Source organism: Gossypium arboreum, chromosome 4 (genome assembly GCF_025698485.1).
Source record: "Gossypium arboreum isolate Shixiya-1 chromosome 4, ASM2569848v2, whole genome shotgun sequence".
Taxonomy (NCBI): domain Eukaryota; kingdom Viridiplantae; phylum Streptophyta; class Magnoliopsida; order Malvales; family Malvaceae; genus Gossypium; species Gossypium arboreum.
The window spans coordinates 97,108,501-97,127,201 of NC_069073.1; the positions used below are offsets into that span (position 1 = coordinate 97,108,501).

At 38.8% G+C, this 18,701-nt stretch overlaps 1 non-coding gene across 1 annotated transcript; it reads left to right on the top strand.

Annotated features, from left to right (window-relative positions):
- Positions 1 to 14,901: 14,901 nt before the first annotated feature.
- LOC128292406 (small nucleolar RNA R71) lies at positions 14,902 to 15,008 on the top strand. Its single transcript, XR_008282391.1, has one exon. It is a non-coding gene; the product is annotated as a small nucleolar RNA R71 (small nucleolar RNA).
- The last annotated feature ends 3,693 nt before the right edge of the window (positions 15,009 to 18,701 follow it).

The following is an 18,701-nucleotide window of genomic DNA, read 5'->3' on the forward strand; positions in this document are numbered from 1 at the left end:
TTCGGATTGACCATCGGTTTGGGGATGAAAAGCGGTGCTAAAATGCAGCTTGGTACCCAAAGCATCTTGCAATTTCTTCCAAAATCGCGACGTAAATCTTGGGTCTCTATCCGACACGATAGAAATAGGCACCCGTGTAATCTCACAATCGAGAAACGTACAATTCCGCTAATTTGTCCATTGAAAATCCGTGCGCACGGGGATAAAGTGAGCCGACTTAGTTAGTCTATCGACAACGACCCAAATCGCATCCTTCTTACTCATCGACAATGGCGGTCGGATACAAAGTCCATTGTGACTCGATCCCATTTCCATTCGGGTATCATGATCGGCTGAAGTAATCCCGATGGCACTTGATGTTCCGCTTTCACTTGTTGACATATCAGACACCTTGAAACAAATTCAGAAATGTCTCGTTTCATACCGGGCCACCAAAATTGGCGTTTCAGGTCATTGTACATTTTAGTACTACCCGGGTGGATTGACATTCGACTACAATGGGCTTCATTTAGAATTATCGAAATAAGTTCCGAATTCTTTGGAACACACAGACGACTTCTGAACCTCAAACAATCGTCATCATCAATTTGAAACTCTGATTCCTTGTTCAGAACACACTCAGCCCGTTTTGCAAGCAACTCCTCATCAACTTTCTGAGCTTCCCGAATTTGATGAGCCAACAATGGTTTGGCCTTCAATTCGGCTACTAACACATTGTCGGGTAGAATAGCAAGTGTACATTCATCGTCAGTAAAGCAAGCAAAGTGATTTCGACTTAAGGCATCCGCAACCACATTGGCCTTTCCGGGTGATAATCAATAACGAGTTCATAATCTTTTAACAACTCGAGCCATCGTCTTTGTCGCAGATTTAAGTCTCTTTGAGTCATCAAATATTTGAGACTTTTGTGATCCGAATACACTTGGCACTTCTCACCAAATAAGTAATGTCGCCATATCTTTAAAGCGAATCGATGGCGACCAATTCGAGGTCATGGGTTGGATAATTTTTCTCATGTGGCTTTAATTGTCTCGACGATAGGCCACAACTCGACCTTCTTGCATCAATACACAACCTAACCCAAGTAGGGAGGCATCACTATAGATGACAAACTCTTTGCAGATTCGTACTGTACTAGAACCGAGCTTTCGTCAAATGGGTTTTCAATTGGTGAAACTTTTTCGACACTTTTCCGTCCATTCAAATTTGACATCTTTCAAGCGGTTTTGTCATGGGTGTGGCTATCATCGAGAATCCTTTCACAAACCGTCGGTAGTAACCGCAAGCCCCAAAAAGCTCCTAACTTCGGTAACATTCCTTGGAGGTTTCCAATTGACTATGGTCGAAATTTTGTTCAGTCCACCCCGACACCGATCACGGACACCACGTGCCCCAAAAGCTAACCTCTTTCAACCAAAATTCACATTTCTTGAACTTTGCGTATAATCGCTTATCTCGTAAGATTTGCAACACTAGCCTCGGTGTTCAAAGATGTTCGTTTCATCTTCGAATAGACCAAAATGTCATCGATAAATACAACTACTGAACCGATCCAAGTATGGCCTGAAAATTCTATTCATTAAATCCATAAACACCGCAGGGCATTAGTGAGCCCAAACGGCATCACCAAGAATTCGTAGTGACCGTACCTCGTTCTAAAAGCGGTTTTGGGTATGTCCGATTCTCGGACCCTCAACCGATAGTACCCGACCTCAAATCTATCTTTGAAAACACCGAGGCTCCCTTTAATTGATCAAACAAATCGTCAATTCGTGGCAATGGATATTTATTCTTTATCGTCACTTTATTGAGTTGACGATAGTCGATGCACAACCTCATGGTTCCGTCCTTCTTCTTCACAAACAATACAAAGCGCCCCATGGAGAAAAACTCGGTCGGCGAAACCTCTATCCGTCAATTCTTGCAATTGAACCTTCAATTCCTTTAATTCCGTTAATGCCATACGATACGGGGCTATTGAAATCGGCGTAGTACCGGTACAACCGATGCGAATTCCACTTCTCGAACCGATGGCAATCCGGTAACTCCTCGGGAAAAACATCGAATACTCACAAACCACTGGTACCGATTCGAGTTTCCTTTCCGTCTCTTTACTCCCAAACACATACGCAAGGTATGTTTCACACCCTTTTCACATATCTTCGACGGTCATAGAAGATATTATTGTTGCACTCCTTTTAAATCAAGAGACTCGACTCGGACTACCTCATTATTTGCACTCCTCAAATTAATGGTTTTCCTTTTGCGATCCACCTTTGCATCATGTACGGTCACCAATCCATACCAAGAATAACATCGAATTCATGAAATGGTAGAAGCATCAGATCGGCCGGAAAACAGGATTCTCGAATTATTAGGGGGCATCTCTTGCACACTTTATCAACAAGCACGTATTGACCCAAAGGGTTTGACACTCGAATTACGAACTCAGTAGACTCAACGGTAGAGTCTTCTTTGGATGCTAAGGTTTCACATACATATGAGTGAGTAGAGGGGTCAATCAATGCAATCACAATAGTATCAAAGAGAGTAAAAGTACCGGTGATAACGTCGGGGAGGATGCCTCCTCTCGTGCTGGATGGCATATGCTCTAGCAGAGCACGGGTCTCGGATCGGACGGTAGTATTAGAGGCTCCTCTCTGATTACCACCCCTACCTCCAGAGATTCTCGGGGGCCTACCTCCAGCCGTCGTTCCACTAGGTCTTGCACCTTGCGTCTTATTCCTCTCATCTAGCTCCGTGCAATCTCTAATGAAGTGGTCCTTGAACCGCATCCATAACAGCCCTATTAATGCAGACTTACCCCAACATTCACCTAGGTGTCGTCTTCCACATTGGGGGCATTCAGGTCTCTCTTGACGATTATTTCCCACACTAGCTACTCAAGTAGCTCGGAGTCCGTCAATGGTCGGGCTCTAATGGAAATTCCCGATCGTCCTCGACTTCTTGGTGTCCTCCACGAACCTCTTTACAGCCGAGAACGGAGCTTTACTCGTCGATCTTTTACGGTAATCTCTTGCTTCAAATTCAGCCTTCTTCTTCTCCTCCCAAGTTCTTCCGCCTTGCGAGCTCGTTCGACTAGTGTCACGAACTCCTTTATCTCCAAAATTCCCACTAGTAACTTTAACTCTTCATTCAATCCTTCTTCAAATCTTTTGCACATCGCAACCTCATCAGCCACACACTCCGAGCATACCGACTAAGTCTTACGAACTCATGTTCGTATTCGAGATCTGATCATCCGGCCTTGCTTGAGTTCCAAGAATTCCTTACGCTTCGATCGATGAACCGTTGACTAATGTATTTCTTTGAAATTGGATTGGAAGAAATCCCAAGTAACTCGTTCATTTGGGACTATGGAAATTAAAGTCCTCCACCAATAGTAAGTGAGTCTCGCAACAAGGATATAGCACACTTAAGACATTCGTCGGTGTGCATGACATTCATCTAACACTCTAATGGTGTTATCGAGCGAACTTCGGCCTTTTCAAGCATCATCAATAACTATGGCCTTGAACTCCTCGCCCCACGCTTCCTAATCAAGTCCACGGTGGTTTACTCAGCCTCACAGGATCGAAGAATGGAGGCATTGCGGGCTCTTGGGTGGAGTATTTAAATTCGGGAATGGTTGGACAGCCGGGTTGGTTCGGGCATATTGCGCGACCCACTCATTCATCATAGTGAAGAAGGCTGTTTCGCCCTTCATTTTGATTATTCGCGGATGACCGAGGCTCAACAGCGGTGTCCCTTGCGCAGGAGCAGCCGCTACACTTTCAACGTCATCCGCCAAGGGTCTCTCTACCGGGTTCCATCGCTAATCAAAACAAAAATTTCAACCGTCGAAGTCATCACATTATTAAGCACTATCAATTTGGCATGTATAGCTAGACTCACACGCGCTATGGTAGTCCTAGAACCGACTAAACCATAGCTCTGATACCAATAAAATTGTAACACCCTAACTCGTGACCGACGCCGTGTCGGACACGAGGGGTTAACGAGACAATTCCTCTTAAAGTACCGACCAATTTGGCATTTCTGGACAGGCTGGAAAACTGCGTCACCGTCGCCTTAAAATCATATCTCGAGTTCCAAAACTCGGAAACTGGTTTCGTAAATTTTCCCTGAATTTAGACTCATATACCCATCCATGGATTTATTTTTAGAATTTTTGGTTGGGCCAATTCGTACAGTTTATTAGTTAAAGTCACCCATGTTACAGGGATCGACTGCTCTGACCTCCGCGCGTTACAACTTGAATATCTTTCTGTACAGGGCTTTAATACTGGTATCGTTTGTTTCTAATGAAACTAGACTCAAAATGGAATCTGTACATATAAGGCATGACTCCTAATTCTTTCTGGATAATTTATGGTAAATTTTCAAAGTCGCGACAGGGGACCCAGAAATCGTTCTGGCCCTGTCTCACGAGAACTTTAATATCTCCCAGTATACTGCTCATATGGTCGTTTCGTTTCGTCCATATAAAATAGATTCATCAAGGATCAGTTCCATAATTTACTCACTATTTAATTCTACTTCTACTATTTTTAGTGATTTTCAATCTCATCTCACTGCTGCTGTCCGCAACAGTTACTGCAGTAGACTATGCCAATTTCATGAATTTTCCTTGGCCTTAATCATCCATCATACATGACACAAATTATGGCCACCTTAACAAAATTTGAGTTTCTAAGACTCGTGGCTATAGGTTCTAGCATCCCACTCGACGACCACATAGGCCATTTTCACATGGCTTAAAGTTTACAACCCACAATTCGACAAAATATAATAGCCTATACATGCCAAATGTTCTTCAACAACAAAAAACAATACCACAAGATTTCAGCCGGTGTGATGACTTCAACGACGGTTCCGAGCACGCAACAATACGAGTCCAAGAGACCTAAAATGGGTGACAAGAAAACACCGAGTGAGTTTACAACTCAGTAAGTCATAAGCATTCGTCAATCCACTGATAAAGTTACTACTACATGTACAACAAATGAGGCTAGGTACTCGTCCATATCGAATCTATACCGTAATACCTCGGACCTTTCGGTCCAATCTTGTACCAATTCATACATCCACATTTCATATTCTACACAACAAGATAATCGAAGCATTTTTACACATTAACTCATTTTCCAGCACAACCATACAATTTCAATCATCACATAGATTTAAGGCTTACCAAATTCAACCCCAAGCATGAACGTATTACCTATTCGTCATGAGCTCAAGGTGCTTACCCGATCCGCTGTCCATACTCACTCGATGGAGACACACCCTCCATATAATTGTTCGATTGGAGATATTTATATATATATATATAGAGTACGCACACACAGTGCTTAATACTCGATTTCGCACACTTAGTGCCATGCCCTTCGAGCTCGCACACTTAGTGCCATATATTTCCAGCATGCACACTTAGTGCCATATATTTCCAGCACGCACACTTAGTGCCAATCTCGTCACCGTACACACGTATTGCCCGCACACTTAGTGCCGAAAGCAAACTTTCTACACATTTCACTATTTCTTTTACATTCAACAATTGTCATCACTCCATACACATACATTTTCATTTATATATATATATCATCCCATTAAACACAATTGCATAAATTTTACAATCATTTAAGCAATATCAAATACGTGCTTAATGACTTACCTCGTGTTGGGTAAAATAGTTCCAAGTCGGCTACTCGATGACCTTTGTCTTTCCCTTGCTTGATTCTCCTTCTTTAACTCCTTGAGCTTAATCAATAAATCACTAGTTTAACCATCTTGCTAAACATTCATAATTCAACTACACATGCATATGTATGCTTGTATATTCGGCAACCATTCTTACTAATCGCCCATTTGGTCGATTATACACCTAACCGAATATGCACCAAAACTTGATTCAACATTACCTACATACTCACTTTAATGGCGAATATATATATATGTACAATGTCAACTAACATCTTTTAATCACCTAATTTCATCTCATGAACATTTAATCAAATTTTCCCAATCTAGCATATATTTTCACATCCATTTGTAACATCATGTACAAACACATATACACATATATCAAAACACAAATTTTTACCTATCATGCAACAAGCATAAATCGCACTTATGAGCATGCCATGGCGAATACATCCCACACCATCCCCTTTCAATTTTGGTCATGGTTAAACAAAGAAAACTCCATGTCTTACTCAAGAATGCTAAAAGAAATTTCAAGAGTAGTCACTCCATCATTACATGTATCATCAACAAGCTTCACATTGAGCATGCAATGGCTTAAACACAATATCAACCTTGGCCAAATACCATTTCCATGGCATAACAAGGATTTGAACCATGGGCTAACATGAACATCAAGTTAGCAACTAAAACATGCATGAATCTCATGACACAACCTCAAACATACCTTAATCTTGACACAAGTATGACCAAATCTCCTTCTAGTTCTCTTCTAAACCAAGCATGAAGCAAAAATCCTTCCTTTTCCCTTAGTATTTTCAGCCAAGATTTTGAGAATGGATGAACAATTTTTCCTTTCTTTTCCTCTACTCACGGCAACAAAGGGGGCATCCATGCTCATTTTTTTCATTTCTTTATTTTTTCTACATAATCCACTAACTAAACATGTTGGAAACATGTTCCCTTGCCCATATTCTTGTCATGGCCGGCCACTCACCTTAGGAAGTGGGTTATTTGACATGCAAGGACAACTATTTTCCCACATGTATTAATAGGCCACCTTACAATTGCCTGGCACATTTCTAAATTTTCTCACATAAGTCCTATTTGATAAAAATTCACTTACTATTAACAAAATCCAAACACGAAATTTTCACACATGCATATATACATATAATGAGCATCAATTATGATGGTTAATTATTATTATGACTCGGTTTGGTGGTCCCGAAACCACTTTCCGACTAGGGTCGATTTAGGGATGTCACAAACTATCTTTTTATTATCTAGCCTAAGAATAAAGAGGTTTTTGTTTTAACTAACTAATTATCTAAACTAAGAATTCACAGTGAATAGAATTGGGGAATTGCTTTTGAGAAAATCGATTGAATAAAGACAATACCTAAGGAAAAATCCACCTAGACTGTACTTGTTATTCTGGCTTCGAATCGGACAATTTATTCATTTAACTTGTTCCGTAGAGATCCCTAAGTTATGTTATTATCCCTATTCAAGACTAATAACGTCTAATCCCTAGATTGAATAATTGAGACCTTTCTCTAATTAACACCCTAGGGTTTCATTAACTCGATCTATGGATCCCCATATTAGGTTTCACCCTAATTCGGCAAAATCTTGTCACCCTATGTCTAGGCACGCAATCAACTCCGCTTAATTATGACAAATGTACTTTTAGACAGGGTCTATTCCTCTGAATAAGAGCTTATCTTGAATTAGTATCCTGGGATATCAAAGCAAGAATTAAGAACCAATAATTAAAAACAAGTTAAATATTTAACATACAATTCAGAAAATAATAACAAGATTCGTCTTAGGTTTCATTCCCCTTAGGTATTTAGGGGATTTAGTTCATAACTAAAAAGGAAACATCTCAGAATAATAAAGAATACAAAACATAAAGAAAACCCAAAACTTCTGAAGGGGAAATTGAGGAGAGATCTTCAGTCTTGATGGTGAATCCGGCTTCTGAGATGGATCAATCAGCTTCCTTGGAGTAATTCCTTACTCCCTATTCTGTGCCTCTTTTTTCTTCCTCCTTTAAGGTGTATTTATAGGCTTTGGAATGCTTAAGAGTCCTCAAAATTAGTCTTTTCCGAATTGGACTCAACTTGGGCTCGGTAGGGACACACCCGTATAACACGCCCGTGTGCGATTACTTCAGGCCGTGCTCGAGCCTGCCAAATTGACACGACCGTGTGAGGAGGTCCAGGCCATGTTGATTTCGTACTTTAGCCTAATTTCTCCGATTTTGGCCCGTTTCTTGTTCCTTTTGCTCTCTTATACTCTCCTAAGTATAAAACATGAAATTAAAGCATTAGGAGTATCGAATTCACCAATTCTAATAGGAAATCATCCATAAAATGCATTAAACATGGGGTAAAAATATGTATAAATTATGGTTTATCAAATACCCCCACACTTAAGCATTTACTTGTCCTCAAGCAAAATTCTCAACTCATAATCAAAAATAAATTCTTCTCAACTTATAATTTCTATCGATAATATCTCAAAATAATTCATAGGTAATCATACATTGAGAATTCAACTAAAAGAAAACATAAAAGTTTCAAACATTCCAAGTTGAGCATTTTCTCCTTAAAACACAGGTGTCTCTCATCATTTAAGTAATTACCTTTGATTCGAAATATCACAGAGTTTCACATCCTCACTAAAGATTCACTCAAATCACTCGAGGTGTTTTAAGCACAATAAATGAAGCACTCAACAGTCAATAATGAAAAGTCATTACCATAGGCTTGCATGAAAATCAAATCTTCACCACTGATAAATTGAGATGAAACATCAATCAAAAGGTCTTTAGAGGGTTGTAATGAGGCTTGGTTAGGGGGTGTGGTCCCAAGCTGAAAGAAAGGGTTAGAATCAAGATTGAATTGGAAAATTGCCTAACTAGAAAAAGAGTTAATCATCACTTGCGTACAGCGGGGCTTCTTCTCAGAATATGGAATTACTAATGTGTATACATAGTTTTTTTTTTTTAAGAATACGTTAAATAACATAGACTAACTATTAAGAATAAGACATAGCTAAGCAATTTATTCAGCTCAAATCTCGACAAAAATAGGGATTAATTTAGGGGATTTCAACAATAATGGGTTAAGGGTTAGTATTAAGGATAATATAAGAAATGACTTGTTAGGCTCAAGGGGGTTTACTAGGGGTTAATCATGGAGGTAGGCTTTCCATGTCATGAGTGGGTTAATCTTAAGTGCCTTAATCATTTTGACATAATCAAATGGTGTGGTCTCGACATGCATAATCAAGCAAGTTCTAGAATAACAGTTCAATACTAATGCACTGAAAGCAATAATAAAAGTGAGCATGAAAGAATTAATAGATGCTCAAAAGGCTCAAAAATCTCACAAAAATTATGGCTTTTGATGTTTAAAACTTGTGAATTCCAACTCAAAGTAATACCTAAACTTTGGGGAAACAACCTAAGATTTTAAATTCTTAAAAATCAACTTATCATGCTTGATTCTCTAATGTCTTAAAGTTTAAACAATCAATGCACAAATGCCTATGTTTTAATTCAAGATATATCAACAAAAATAAAGAATCAATCAAAATTTATCCTAAATATGATATGAGAGCTTTTCAAGAGAACAAGGTAGTCATTCAGGGATTTTTTTGATAATGAAATAAATACCCCCCACACTTAAGATGTACATTGCCCTCAATGTACAAAGATAGATATTAAAGTATAAAAATAAGATAAGGAGAGAAGTGAAACTTCCTGAATTAAGAATGGATGATATTCTTGGATTGGCGAGATCGAGTATTGGAAATAAAGCTGGAGGGCAAGCATAATTCTGAATGATAAAAGGAGAGTTAAGGGAATAATTTGATAGTAGTGATAAAGATAAGCCGTGTTTAAAAAAAACGAATGAATCTTAAAAACGTAATAAAAGAAAAATAAAATAAATTAAGATAAATAATCAAAATTTTCAATTGGCACGGCCGGTGCATACGCCCGTGTGGATCGTGTCCCGTCCGTGTTCATCGCAAATTGAGATGTCGTCACATGGCCTTCTGCCACGCCAGTGTGTCTAGGCCGTGTAGCTACATGATCGTGTCGCACGGCCGTGTCTGGCGTGGTTCGCTTCTCCCACGGTCATGTACCTTTGCGCATGCTCGTGTTATTTTGATCGTGTCGTCCATAGGTGCTAGACACGGGTGTGCCACACGCCCGTGTTAATTTGGCAGCTTTACCCACGGCCCAGTCGCACACTCGTGTTAATTTATCGCATCCCATGTTGGGAAAGATAACTTTTACCCTTTTTGTGCACGGTCATCTCGCACGGTCGTGTTTTCATCTGTGATGGTCACACGGCCATAAGCACGGCCTTGTGATCGGCCGTGTGGAGTCGGGAACCTGTGCTTCAAAGACTCTGTTAGTGACCTAGATGTTTGAAAATTGAAATTTAAATAATTTAAAACCGTTAGTGTTCGTGTTACCTCCCGAGAAGTTCTCGTTTATAGTCTAAGCTCGACTGTTACCTCATTGATTTATTCAGGGCGGTTTGTGGAGTCGTAGCTCCTCTTCATCGTCTTTAAAATTCTCCCCATTATAAAGTTTGAGACGATGTCCATTTACTTTGAAAGTACCGTGTGATGGGTAACTTACCTCTATTGTGCCATATGGAAGAACAGATTGAATTACAAAAGGTCTTGACCATCGTAATTTAAGTTTCCCGGGAAACAATTTGAGTCTTGAGTTGTATAGGAGGACAAGCACTCCGACTTCAAATTATTTTTGTTGCTTTAGACGAGTGTCATGGCACCACTTTGTTGCTTCCTTGTATAGGCGTGAGTTTTTGTATGCATTGGCTCGACACTCATCAAGCTCGTTCAGCTGCATCAACCTATTTTTTCCTACAAGTTTGGGATCAAGGTTTAGAAATTTAATAGCCCAAAAGGCTTTATGCTCTAGTTTGAATGGCAAATGGCAAATTTTTCCATAAACAAGTCTGTAAGGTGATGTTCCTATTGGGGTCTTAAAAGCAGTTCTGTAAGCCCATAAAGCATCATCTACTTTCATTGCCCAATCTTTTCTGTTTGATTCTACTATTTTTTCAAGGATTCGTTTGATTTCTCGGTTTGCCACTTCAACTTGTCCGTTAGTTTGAGGATGGTATATGTGGCTGTTCTATGATGAACTCCGTATTTTTTTAGAGTTTTTTCAAATTGGGTATTACAAAAATAAGTGCCCCTGTCACTGAAAATTGCTCTAAGTGTTTCGAATCTCGAAAAGAGTCTCTTAAGGAAACGTACTACCACTCTAGCATCATTAGTAGGCAGAGCTTGGGCTTCCACCCATTTGGACATATAATTAACTACTACTAAGATGTATTTATTCCCATATGAAGTGGGAAATGGGCCCATGAAATCGATACCCCAAATGTTAAATATTTCACATGAAAGCATATAGTTTTGAGCATTTCATCACGTTTGGATATGTTACCTGTCCGTTGGCATTTGTCACATGAAGTAACGTACCTGTTAGTGTCTTTGAATAACGAGGGCTAGTAAAAACCTGATTCAAGTATTTTATGGGCGGTCTTTGTTCCACTATAGTGTCCTCCAGTTGGCCCTGAGTAGCAATGTTCCAGAATTTTTGATGTTTCGGATCTTGTAATGCATCTTCTAATGGCTTGATCTGCACATCTGTAAAAAAGAAAGGGGTCCTCCCAAAAGTAGTTTTTCACATCATTAAAGAATCGCTTCTTTTACTGATGTGTTAACCCTTTTGGGATAATGTTAGCGGCTAAAAAGTTCGTGATATCCGCAAACCAAGGTACCTCAGAGTCAGATATAGCGAAAAATTGTTCTTCAGTAAACGAATCATTTATTTCAACTTCATCTAGTTCCTTGGTATTGGAGTTCTCAAGCCTAGATAGGTGATAAGCCGCGAGATTTTCAGCTCCTTTCTTATCCTGAATTTCCAAGTCGAATTCCTGCAATAGGAGAATCCATCGGATGAGTCAAGGTTTTACATCAGTTTTAGTTAAAAGGTAGCGAAGGTAGAATGGTCAGTGTACACAACAACTTTAGACAATATGAGATATGATCGAAATTTATCAAATGCAAAAACCACAGCTAGCAACTCTTTTTCCATAGTAGTATAATTCTCTTGTCTTTGTCGAGTTTTGCTAGCATAATAGATAGGTTGAAAATGCCCGTCCTCCATTGTCCCGATCGCACCTCTTGCAAAGTCACTCGCATCACACATTAATTCAAATGGTAAATTCCAATCAGGTGCAATTATAATTGGAGCATTAATTAATTTATCCTTTAAAGTATTAAATGCTTCTAAGCACTCCTGATTGAAATTAAAAGGTATATCTTTTTCTAGCAATTTAGTCAAAGGCTTAGCTATTTTAGAAAAATCCTTAATAAATCTTCTATAAAAACCAGCATGTCCTAAAAAACTTCTAATAGCCTTAACCGAGTTAGGAGGGGGTAATTTTTTGATTGTTTCTATTTTAGATTTGTCCACCCCAATCCCTTTAATAGAAATTTTATGCCCTAATACAATACCTTCTTGAACCATGAAGTGACATATCTCCCAATTAAGCACAGGGTTCATTTCCTCACATCTTATTAAAACTCATTTTAAATTTTTAAGGTAGAGATGGAAAGAGTTACCGAATACCAAGAAATCATCCATAAATATTTCCATGATATCTTTCACGAGTTCGTCGAAGATGACCATAATACAATGCCGAAAAGTGGCAAGAGTATTACATAATCCAAAAGGCATTCTACGATAAGAGAACGTACCATATGGCCATGTGAATGTCGTCTTTTCTTGATCTTTAGGAGCTATTGGGATTTGGAAGTAACCAGAGAGTCCGTCTAGAAAGCAGTAGTACATGTGCCCGGATAATCTTTCCAACATTTGGTCAATGATTAGCAAGGAGAAGAGATCTTTTCTTGTGGCATCATTCAGTTTCCTGTAGTCAATGCAAACTCTCTATCCCGTGACTATCCTTGTTGGGATTAATTCATTCTTCTCGTTGGTCACAACCGTCATGCCTCCTTTCTTAGGGACAACCTGGACTGGACTTACCAAAGAACTGTCAAAAATAGGATAAATAATTCCAGCATCTAGAAGTTTAATTACCTCAGCTTTTACAACTTCTTTCATGTTGGGGTTCAATCGTCTTTAAGCTTGCACACATGGTTTGTATTCATCTTCCATCAAAATTTTGTGGGTGCAAAAAGAAAGGCTGATTCCTTTAATGTTAGAAATTTTCCAAGTTATGGCCTTTTTATGTTCTTTTAATACTTGGATTAATTCCTCTTTCTCCTTGGGTTGCAAGTTAGAAGCAATGATAACTGGCAATGTAGAATTATTTCCAAGGAATGCGTATTCCAAGTGGTTTGGTAATTGTTTAAGTTCCAGTTTAGGAGGCTCTTCAATAGAGGGTTTTTGCTTAAGTTCATCGTTTATCTTAATGCCCTCATATTCTACTCATCTTGAAGAATGCTCATTAGGTTCATCATCTGTCTCATCTTCTTGAGCTAGATACAGTTCCATCATGTCCTTTTGTACGATTTTCTGAAAAGAGTCTTGAGTAGTATGATTAATAGAGTCAATAAAATAACAAGAGTCATCCTGTTCCCTAAAAAACTTCATAGCATCATAAATTTTAAAGATAATCTCCTCGTCACATACTCTAAGTACCAATTTACCGTCACCCACATCAATTATAGCCCTAGCAGTGGCTAAAAATGGGCGCCCTAAAATTAAGGGCACTTCCACATCTTCATCCATGTCAATCACAACAAAGTCAACAGGAAATATGAATTTATCTACTTTCACAAGTATATCTTCTATAATGCCCATAGGATATTAACAGATCTATCGGCTAATTGAATACTCATCCTAGTAGGTTTAGGTTCCCTAAGACCAAGTTGTTTGAACATTTTATATGGTATCCAATTAATGCTAGCGCCTAAATCAGCTAGTGCTTTCTCAACATTCAGACTACCAATTAAGCAAGGGATAGTAAAACTTCCTGGATCTTTCAGTTTGGTTGGCAGCTTGTTTTGGAGTATGGCTGAGCACTCCTCGTTGAGTTCTACTATAGATAAGTCCTCGAATTTCTTTTTATTTGTTAGAAGCTCCTTCAAAAATTTTTTGTATGTAGGCATCTACGAAATGGCTTCAACAAAAGGTAAGTTGATATGTAATTGCTTAAAAAGTTCAAGAAACTTACCGAATTGTACATCAATGCGGTCTTTTTACAAGTTTGCTGGGTATGGAACTGGAGGTTTATATTCCTTCAGCACTAGTTTGTCACTATTTTTGAGTTTTTCTTCCCCCCTTCCGCTTACCATGGCTTCTTGTGTTAGCTTCTTTTCAGATTCCGCTAACACTTTCCCACTCTTTAGTGTAACTGCTTTCACATGCTCTTTTGATTTGGTGTTACTAGGAAAACTTCCTAGTGGTCTTTCTGAGATTAGTTTGGAAAGCTGGCCTATCTGAGTTTCGAGCCCTTGGATCGACACTTATTGATTTTTAAGTGCTGTCTCAATGTTCTGGAAACGGGTTTCTGACACCGAGATAAACTTTGTGAGCATCTCTTCAAGGTTCGGCTTCTTTTCCTGTTGGTAAGGTGGTTGTTGGTAGCCTGGAGATGGTTGTGGGCTTTGACTTCCTTAACTGCCCCACAAGAAATTGGGGTGGTTCCTCCAACCTGCATTGTAAGTGTTACTATATGGATTGTTTTGAGGTCGAGGATTATTACCCATGTAATTTAATTGCTCGTTATCGATGTTGTGGCTATAAGGTTGGTATTCCGAATAGCTTGTTCCACCTCCACTTGCTTCGCACTGCATTACTGGGTGAACCTGTGAAGAACTAAGAAAACCATCAATTTTCTTATTCAAGAGTTCTACCTAATTAGAGAGCATGGTGACCAAATCGATGTTATAAACACCAGCTATTTTCGTTGGCTTTGTCCTCATGCTTTCCACTGATAGTTATTCAATGACATCTCCTCTATGAACTCATACGCATCTTCAGGTGTTTTATTATTGATGGTTCCACCAACAATTGCGTCAACCATTTGCCGAGTCGAAGGATTCAAGCCATTATGGAATGTTTGAACCTGAAGCCAAAGCGGTAACCCATGGTGAGGGCACCTTCTCAAAAGGTCCTTGTATCTCTCCTATGCATCGTAGAGTGTTTCTAAATCCATCTGCACAAAAGAAGAGATATCATTACGTAATTTAGCCATTTTAGCCGGCGAAAAATATTTTAGTAAAATTTTTTCGGTCATTTGTTCCCAAGTAGTCATTGACCCTCATGGTAACGAGTCCAACCACTGTTTAGCTTTGTTCCTCAATGAGAAATGGAATAACTGAAGACGAATGGCATCGTCAGAAATTCCATTAATTTTAAATGTATCGCATAGTTCTAAAAAGTTTGCTAAGTGAGTGTTGGGATCTTCATCCTGCAAACCACCAAACTGAACAAATTGTTGTATCATTTGAATAGTGTTAGGTTTTAGTTCAAAAGTATTTGCAGCTATATCAGGTCTAACTGTGCTCGATTCAGTTCCTGTTAAAGAAGGTTTAGCATAATCATACATAGTGCATGGAGTAGGATTTTGATTAACCGCAATTGCAGGAGGTAGCTGATTGTCTTGGTTTTCATCCATCTCTTCGGTTGGGGGTTAAGTATCGTCTTCTTACTCATTCTCTGTGTATCTTAGGCTTCGCCTTATTTCTCTTTGGTTTCTGCAGACTATGCGATCGATTTCTTCGTCAAAAAGTAGTGGTTCTGACCGGTTTCTTCTAGTCATAAACTATAAAAACCTGTCAGAAGAAAGAAAAAGAAAATTAGCAAATTAGAATAAAATTAAAAATAAAATTAGATTGCAAGAAAAATAAATGGCTAAAGTAATAAAAATTGAGTGTTCCTAATATTTTAGTTCCCCGGCAACGACGCCAAAAACTTGATCGCGTGATTTCATGATAGGTTTTAAATATTTATAATTAATCGTTCTTGAAACTAACTGTTTTCGCGATGTAGGCAAGTATACCTATCGAACAGTAGTATAGTTTTAGCAAGACCGGATTGTCGAACCCAAAGGAACTAAAAGTACTAGTAATAATCGTCTTTTTATTATCTAGCCTAAGAATAAAGAGGTTTTTGTTTTAACTAACTACTTATCTAAACTAAGAATTCACAGAGAATGGAATTGGGGAATTGCTTTTGGGAAAATCGATCGAATGAAGACAATACCTAAGGAAAAATCCACCAAGACTGTACTTGTTATTCTGGCTCCTAATCGGACGATTTATTCATTTAACTTGTTTCGTAGAGATCTCTAAGTTATGTTATTATCCCTATTCAAGACTAATAACGTCTAATCCTTAGATTGAATAATTGAGACCTTTCTCTAATTAACACCCTAGGGTTACATTAACTCGATCTATAGATCCCCTTATTAGGTTTCACCCTAATCCAGCAAAATCTTGTCACCCTATGTCTAGGCGCGCAATCAACTCCGCTTAATTATGACAAATGTACTCTTAGACAGGGTCTATTCCTCCTCTAAATAAGAGCTTATCTTGAATTAGTATCCTGGGATATCAAAACAAGAATTAAGAACACATAATTAAGAACAAGTTAAATATTTATCATACAATTCAGAAAATAATAACAAGATTCTTCTTAGGTTTCATTCCCCTTAGGTATTTAGGGGATTTAGTTCATAACTAAAAAGGAAAACATCTCAGAATAATAAAGAATACAAAACATAAAGAAAACCTAAAACTCCTAAAGAGCAAATTTAGGAGAGATCTTCAGTCTTGATGGTGAATCCGGCTTCTGACATGGATCAATCGGCTTCCTTGGAGTAATTCCTTACCCCCTACTCTGTGCCTCCTTTTTCTTCCTCCTCTAGGGTGTATTTATAGGCTTTGGAATGCCTAAGAGCCCTCAAAATTAGCCTTTTCCAAATTGGACTCAACTTAGGCTCGGTAGGGACACACCCGTGTGCGATTACTTCAGGCCGTGCTCGAGCCTGCCAAATTGACACGGCCGTGTGGTCTGCCTGTGTGAGGAGGTCCAGGCCATGTTGATTTCATACTTTGGCCCATTTTCTTCAGTTTTGGCCCGTTTCTCGTTCCTTTCGCTCTCCTATCCTCTCCTAAGTATAAAACATGAAATTAAAGCAATAGGAGCATCGAATTCACTAATTCTAATAGGAAATCATCCATAAAATGCATTAAACATGGGGTAAAAATATGTATAAATTACGGTTTGTCACTGACATGTTAAGTTTGAGGTGAATCAGGTTTGGATCAAGGTTAGGAGTTAGCTTGGCTTCTTAGGGAGATTAAAGCTTTGAGTAATAGGGTAAAGTCGTATACTTAATCCTTTTTAGGTAAAGAAATTTGTTTTTAGTAAAGTTGTTCTAACAGAATTGAATCAGAGTCAATGCCTCTTTTTGCATTCATTTTATGCATCTGCATTGCATTTTTATCATATGCATTGCATTTCACAAAAGGACCCTAATTAATCAAAATTATGGCAGTTACCCAGGAATATTGTTACAGTACATGAGGAAAAACTGAAGTAATGAACCAAAGGTTGAAGAGATTAGAGCAAATGCAAATACAGATGCAAGAGCAATTAGCCAAAATTTAACAAGATATGAGGGATCAGATGCTAAAATTTCAAAGAAACATGATGAGCCAGTTAACCCAGTTGCTAGCTGGAGGATTAGAAAAAGGAAAGAACCCAATGGTCAATTCCGAGGATGATAACAAGGACCCTACTGATCATTCAAGTTTTACACCAACAAACACCCAAGCACAAACAAATGTGTATCAACAAAGGGTGTCTGTTAACATCAGATCCTAATGTTAGACTGATATCTCGGCACCTTTGAACTTTCCGGTGAGTTCAGGCTCTAGTCCGGGGAATAATCCAATCAATCCTATTGTCCTTGATCTAGATAAACTGGCGAAAACAAAAAAGGCGAGAGTGGTGCCCCCAAAAAAATTTGAAGATCGTTACAAACAGAAAATGTGAGAGTGGAGCTTCCAAATCAATACTTTAAAGGCCTCAAGGAAGAGCGAAAATAGATGGCATAATGCGAGTATGTATAACAAGGGCTATTCAAAGCCAATTACCATAAGCGAGCCAAGGACGGCAACTACTAGCCATCAGGTCCCCCAAGGAAAGAATCTAATCCAAGACCAAACTCAGAAAAACTTCGGTTCACGCCCATCTCAATCACGTATAGAGAGTTGTATCAAAGTTTGTTTGATGCACATATAGTATCCCTTTTCTACCTAAAACCTATGCAGCCTCCGTTCCCCAAATGGTAAGATGCGAACTTCTAATGCGAGTACCATACAGGAATCACAGGACACTCGATCGAAAACTGCACCGCATTCAAAAAGATAATCGAAAGACTCATCAAAATGGGTATTGTAAAATTTGATGATCCATCTGGTGTAGAAAATTCGTTACCCAACCATGCTGATAAGGGGGTAAATGCGATAATTGAGAATACAAGAAATAAAATCAAGATGAATATTGCAGAAGTGAAAACCCCGCTGAGGGAGGTTTTGAAGAAAATGGTAGAAGGAGGATTAATAACATAGGATTTAGGGGAGAAACCCAGAGAAACAAGGAACTACTGCAAGTTTCATGATTAAGAGGGTCACGAGATCCAAAAGTGCAATGAATTTAGAGCCTTAGTCCAAGGCCTGATGGATAAAAGAAACAAAAATTCTTTGAATATACTGAAAGCCCAGAAGGAATATCAGGGAATCTGAACATTAGCAACGTATCTAAAGAGGGAACTGGGAATTAAAATTTCCAAGCGTCTGCCCTTACATACTTAGGAGTGTTTTGAACAATGGGACTGTGGAAGAGATTCTGTAGTTTTTAGAGCTGATTCAAA